Source organism: Bison bison, unplaced genomic scaffold (genome assembly GCF_000754665.1).
Source record: "Bison bison bison isolate TAMUID 2011002044 unplaced genomic scaffold, Bison_UMD1.0 scf7180017864224, whole genome shotgun sequence".
Classification (NCBI taxonomy): domain Eukaryota; kingdom Metazoa; phylum Chordata; class Mammalia; order Artiodactyla; family Bovidae; genus Bison; species Bison bison.
Genome location: NW_011494796.1, coordinates 3,930,689 through 3,937,926, shown reverse-complemented (window position 1 = coordinate 3,937,926; position 7,238 = coordinate 3,930,689).

The window sequence follows — 7,238 nt, the reverse complement described above, 5'->3', positions numbered from 1 at the left end:
TCTGATGCTGGGAGGGATTGGGGGCAGGAGGAGAAGGGGACGACAGAGGATGAGATGGCTGGATGGCATCACTGACTCGATGGACGTGAGTCTGAGTGAACTCCGGGAGTTGGTGATGGACAGGGAGGCCTGGCTGGCGTGCTGCGATTCATGGGGTTGCAAAGAGTCGGACACGACTGAGCGACTGATCTGATCTGATCTCTGAGTGTATGTATGTCAATCCTACTTTTTCCATTTGTCCCACTATTTCCTTCTCCCACTGCATCACAAGTCTGTTCTGTGTGTCTGTCTCCATTTCTTCCCTGCAAATAGGTTCATCAATATCATTTTTTTCTAGATTATATATATATATATATATGCACTAATATACTATATTTGTTTTTTCTTTTTGACTTATTTTACTCTGTATAAAGGCTCTAGGTTCATCTGCCTCAGTAGACCTGACTCCAATTCATTCTTTTAAAGGCTGAAAAATATTTATCCATTCATTTTTCAATGGACATCCATGTTGCTTCCATGTCCTAGCTATTGTAAATAGTATGCCTGTAAACATTGGAGTATATGTGTCTTTTTCAATTATGAATTTCTCAGGGTGTATGTGGGGCACATATATATAAAGATGTAATTTTGTGTGGATCACAACAAACGGTGGAAAATTCATAAAGAGATGGGAGTATCAGACCACCTTATATATCTCCTGAGAAACCTGTATGCAGGCCAAGAAGCAACAGAACCAGACATGGAACAACTGAATGCTTCAGAGTTGGGAAAACAGCACAACAAGTCTGTATATTGTGACCCTGCTTATTTAACTTCTATGCAAAGTACATCATGTGAAATGCAAGGCTGGATGAAGCTCAAGCTGGAATCAAGATTGCTGGGAGAAACATTAACAACCTCAGATATGCAGATGATACACCACTCTAATGGCAGAAAGTGAAGAGGAACTAAAGAGCCTCTTGATGAAGGTGAAAGAGGAGAGTGAATAAGCTGGCTTGAAACTCAACATTCAAAAAATGAACATCATGGTCTCTTGTCCCATCACTTTATGGCAAATAGAATGGGAAAAGGTAGAAGCAGTGACAGATTTTGTTTTCTTGACTCCAATATCACTAGGGATGGGGATGACTGCAGCCGTGAAATTAAAAGTCACTTGCTCCTTGAAATGAAAGCTATGATAAACCTAGACAGTGTATTAAAAAGCAGAGACATCACTTTGCCAACAAACTCTGTATGATAAAAGCTGTAGTTTTTCCAGTAATCAATGTGTGGATATAAGAGTTGAACCATAAAGAAGGCTGAGCACTGAAGAACTGATGCTTTTGAACTCTGGTGTTGGAGAAGACTCTTGAGAGTCCCTTGGACTGCAAGGAGATCAAACCAGTCAATCCTAAGTGAAAACAAGTCTGAATATTCATTGGAAGAACTGATGCTGAAGCTGAAACTCCAATAGTTTGGCCATCTCATGCGAAGAGCCAACTCACTGGAAAAGATTCTGATGCTGGGAAAGATTGAAGGCAAAAGGAGAAGGGGTTGGCAGAGGATGAGATGGTTAGATAGCATCACTGACTCAATGGACTTGACTTTGAGCAAACTCTGGGAGACAGAGGAACCTGGCCTGCTACATTCTATGGGGTCGCAGAGTTGGACATGTGTCAGTGACTCAACAACAAGAACAATTTTGTGATATCAACAATACATGAACCCAGTTAGATGTAACAAGCATATATAGAACACTCTACCCAACAAATACAGTATATACATTATTCTCAAGTCCACGTGGGACACATTCCAGTATAGATTATGTGTTAGGCCACAAATTTAGCCTCAATAGATTTTAAAACATAGGTAACATACAAAGTATCTTTTCTAACTGCAACTATATGAAGTTAGAAACCAATAACAAAAGGAAAACTCACAAAGTTGTAGAAATTAAACAACATACTTTAAAATGACCAATGGATTAAAGAAGAAATCACAAGGGAAAATAAAGATGAATGAAAATGAAAATACAACATACTAAAACTTTATGGAGAAATGTGAAAGTTGCTAATGGGGATATTTATAGATATAAGCATTTACATTAAAAAAAGAAAGAGATCAAATCCACAACTTAACTTTACAACTTAAGGCAATAAAAAAAAGAAGAAGAAAAATTATATGTAAAGCTAGCAGAAGGAAGTAATAAAAATTGGAGCAGATATACATTAAATGGAGAATAGAAAACAATAGAGGAGACAATCAAACCAAAAGTTGATTCTTTGAGAAAAATCAACAAAACTGACAATCCTTTAGATAGATGGATCAAGACAAAAAGGAAACTCAGATTATTAAATCAGAAATGAAAGCTGTGACATTACTACCAATTCTATAGAAATAAAAAAGATTGTAAGAGAATACTATAAAAGATTGTATTCCAACTGATTGGATAATCTAATGCAATGAGCAAATTCCTAAAAACACAAAACATACCAACACTAAATTAGGAAGAAATAGAAAAATACAATTAGATACATTAACTAGTAAGAGTACTGAATCAGTAACCAAATATCTCCCAACAAGGGAAAAACAGTGACCTTGATGATTTCACTAGTGAATTCTACAAAATATATAAAGAAGAATTATAACAAATTTTCTCAAATTTTTCCCATAAAAACTTAAAAGGTTTTTGCAGTTGTGTCTGACTCTTTGTGACACACCCCATGGACTTTAGCCCACCAGTCTCCTCTGTCCATGGAATTCTCCAGGCAAGGATACTGGAGTGGATAGCCATTTCTTTCTCCAGGGGATCTTTCTGACACAAGGGTCAAACTTGGGTCTAGTCGCTTATATAGTTCTAAATGTAGTTCTGGTTAAAAATAAATACAGAAGTAGAAAGTTGAGGTTGAATTTGAGGAAAAGATACTGCATCAATGTTTCAGTATCTGCAAGAGCATCTTTCTGTTAGAAGTAGGGGTCACCATGTGGAATCTAAAAAGAAATGATACAAATGAAATTTTTTGGGGTGTTCTAGAAGGTTTTGTAGGTCGTCATAGAACTGTCCAACTTCAGCTTACTCAGCATGACTGGTCGAGGCATAGACTTGGATTACTGTGATATTGAATAGTTTGCCTTGGGAAAAAAAAAAAAAACTTAAAAGGTGGGAACACTTCCTAACTCATTCTGAGACCAACATTACCTTGATATCAAAGCCAAACAGAAGGTACAAGAAAAGTAAACTACAGACCAATAACTCTTATGAACACTGATGCAAAAATCTTCAACAAAATACTAGCAAACATAATTCAGAAACATATTAAAGGGATTATACATCATGACCAACCAAGTGGGATTTATTCCAAGTGGGAATGCAAGGATGGTTAAACATAAATTGATCAATGTAATATGTCACACCAACAGAATGAAGGAAAAAGCTTAAGTAATCATCTCAATTGATGTAGAAACAGCATCTGGCAAAATTCAGCACACTTTCATTTTAAAAATAATCAAAAAGCTAAGAATAGAAAGAAACTATCTCCACATCATAAAAGCCATATATGAAAAACCCAGAACAAACTTTGTACCAAACAGTGAAAGACTGAAAGATTTTACTCTAAGACAAGGAACAAGGTAAGAATACTTGCTTTCAAGACTTCTATTTAGTAATAACATAGTTCTGGAACTTTTAGCCAGAGCAATTAGATAAGAAAAAGAAATAAAAGGAATCTAAATTGGAAAAGAAGCAAAATTACCTCTATTTTGCAGATGTATGATCTTATATGTAGAAAACCCTAAAGATTTCACCAAAAAGCTGTTAGAACTAATAAACAACTTCAACAAAGTAGCAGGATACTAAGTCAACAAGCAAAAAGATCAGTAACGTTTCTATACAGGAAGAATGAACAATCTGAAAGAGAAATTACAAAATTACAATCTTACTTACAACAATATCAAAAAGAATAAAACATTTATGTACGAACTTAACTGCAGATGTAAAACACTTGTGCAATGAAAACCACAAAACATTGTGGAAAATTAAAGAACACATAAACAAGTAGAGTCACATCCATGTTCATGGATTGTAAGATTTAATATTAAAATGTCAATACTACCCAAAGTGATCCACGGATTCAACGTGATGTCTGTCAGAATCCCATTTTTTTTTTTTGCAGAAATAGAAAAACCCATCCTAAAATTTATATAGAAACTTGTGCTGTGTGCTATCATATCTGACAGTTGCTCTGTCATATCTGACACTTTGCAACCCCATGGACTATAGCCCACCAGGCTCCTCTGTCCATGGGGATTCTCCAGGCAAGAATACTGGAGTGGGGCGCCATGCCCTCCTCTAGGGGAATCTTCCCAACCCAGGGATCAAATCCAGATCTCCTGCATTGCAGGCGATTCTACCGCTGAGCCACCAGAGAAGCCCAAGAGTACTGGAGCGCGTAGCCTATCCCTTCTTCAGGGGAACTTCCCAACCCGAGAATTGAACTGGGATCTCCTACACTGCAGGCAGATTCTTTACCAGCTGAGCTACCATGGAAGCCAATGTAGAAGTGTAAGATACCCCCAAATAGTTAAAATAATCTTTGAGAAGAAGAAAAAAATCAGAGAACTCACACTTCCCAATTTAAAAAATGACTACCAAACTTCAGTAATCAAATAGTGTGGTATTGGGATAAAGACATTCTGTTCAGCTCAATTCAGTCACTCAGTCGTGTCCAGCTCTTTGCAACCCCATGGACTGCACCACACGAGGCTTCCCTGTCCATCACCAACTCCCAGAGCTTACTCAAACTCAGGTCCATTGAGTCGGTGATGCCATCCAACCATCTCATCCTCTGCCATCCCCTTCTCCTCCAACCTTCAATCTTTCTCAGCATCAGGGTCTTTTCTAGTGGGTCAGTTCTTTGCATCAGGTGGCCAAAGTATTGGAATTTCAGTTTGTGCATCAATCCTTCCAATGAATATTCAGGACTGATTTCCTTTAGTACTAACTGGTGTGATCCTCTTTGCAGTCCAAGGGACTCTCAAGAGTCTTCTCCAACACCACAGTTCAAAAGCATCAATTCTTTGGTGCTCAGCTTTCTTTATAGTTCAACTTTCACTGGAAAAACCATAGCTTTGACTAGATGGACCTTTGTTGGCAAACAAATGTCTCTGCTTTTTAATATACTGTCTAGGTCGGTCATAACTTTTCTTCCAAAGAGCAAGCATCTTTTATTTTCATGGCTTACTCACCATCTGCAGTGATTTTGGAGTAAAAAAAAAAAAGTCACTGTTTCCATTGTTTCCCCATTTATTTGCCATGAAGTGATGGGATCAGATGTCATGATCTTAGTTTTCTGAATGTTGAGTTTTAAGCCAAGTTTTTCACTCTCCTTTTGCACCTTCATCAAGAGGCTCTTTAGTCCTTCTTCACTTTATGCCATAAGGGTGGTGTCATCTGCATATCTAAGGTTATTGATATTTCTCTCAGCAATCTTGATTCCAGCTCGTGTTTCTTCCAACCCAGCATTTTGCATGATGTACTCTGCATATAAGTTAAATAAACAGGGTGACAATATACAGCCTTGATGTACTTCTTTTCCAATTTGGAACCAGTCTATTGTTCCATGTCCAGTTATAACTGTTGCTTCTTGACATGCATACAGATTTCTCAGGAGGCAGATATGGTGGTCTGGTACGCCCATCTCTTTCAGAATTTTCCACAGTTTATTGTGATCCACACAGTCAAAGGCTTTGGCATAGTCAATAAAGCAAAAGTAGATGTTTTCTGGAGCTCTCTTGCTTTTTCCATGATCCAGCAGATGTTGGCAATTTGATCTCTGGTTCCTTTGCCTTTTCTAAATCCAGCTTGAACAGTTGGAAGTTCATGGTTCACATACTGTTGAAGCCTGGCTTGGAGAATTTTGAGAATGACCTGGTGAGATGAGTACAACAGTATAGTTGTTTGAACATTCTTCGGCATTGCCCTTCTTTGGGACTGGAATGAAAACTGACATTTTCCAGTCCTGTGGCCACTGCTGAGTTTTCTAAATTTGCTGGCATATTGAGTGCAACACTTTCACAGCATCATCTTTTAGTACTTAGCTCAACTTAGCTATTTTAGGAAATAGCTTAACTGGAATTCAATCACCTCCACTAGCTTTGTTTGTAGTGATGCTTCCTAAGGCCCACTTGACTTTACATTCCAGGATGTCTGGCTCTAGGTGAGTGATCACACCATCGTGATTATCTGGGCATGAAGATCTTTTTTGTATAGTTCTTCTGTGTATTCCTGGCACCTCTCCTTAGTATCTTCTGCTTCTGTTAGGTCCATACCATTTCTGTCCTTTATTGAGCTTATCTTTGCATGAAATGTCCCCTTGGTATCTCTAATTTTCTTGAAGAGATCTCTTGTCTTTCCCATTCTATTGTTTTCCTCTATTTCTTTGTATTATTCACTGAGGAAGGCTTTCTTATCTCTCCTTGCTATTCTTTGGAACTCTGCATTCAGATGGGCGTATCTTTCCTTTTCTCTTTTGCCTTTAGCTTCGCTTCTTTTCTCAGCTATCTGTAAGGCCTCCTCAGGCAACCATTTTGCCTTTTTGCATTTCTTTTTCTTGGGGATGGTCTTGATCACTGCCTCCTGTCCAGTGTCATGAACCTCCATCCATAGCTCTTCAGGCCCTCTGTCTATCAGATCTAAGCCCTTCAATCTATTTGACATTAGAATCTATAAAGACATTAATAAAAATCAATAGAATAGGGATCTGATGAATAAACACTTGTCGATATGGTCAAATGATTTTTGACAAGGGTTCCAGAACCATTTAATGGGTAAATAGCAGTCTTTTCAACAACAGTGCTGGGAAAACTGGATCAAATCAGATCAGATCAGATCAGTCGCTCAGTCGTGTCCAACTCTTTGCAACCCCATGAATCATGCCAGGCCACCCTGTCCATCACCAACTCCCGGAGTTCACTCAGACTCATGTCCATCGAGTCAGTGATGCCATCCAGCCATCTCATCCTCTGTCGTCCCCTTCTCCTCTTGCCCCCAATCCCTCCCAGCATCAGAGTCTTTTCCAATGAGTCAACTCTTCGCATGAGGTGGCCAAAGTACTGGAGTTTCAGCTTTAGCATCATTCCTTCCAAAGAAATCCCAGGGCTGATCTCCTTCAGAATGGACTGGTTGGATCTCCTTGCAGTCCAAGGGACTCTCAAGAGTCTTCTCCAACACCACAGTTCAAAAGCATCAATTCTTTGGCACT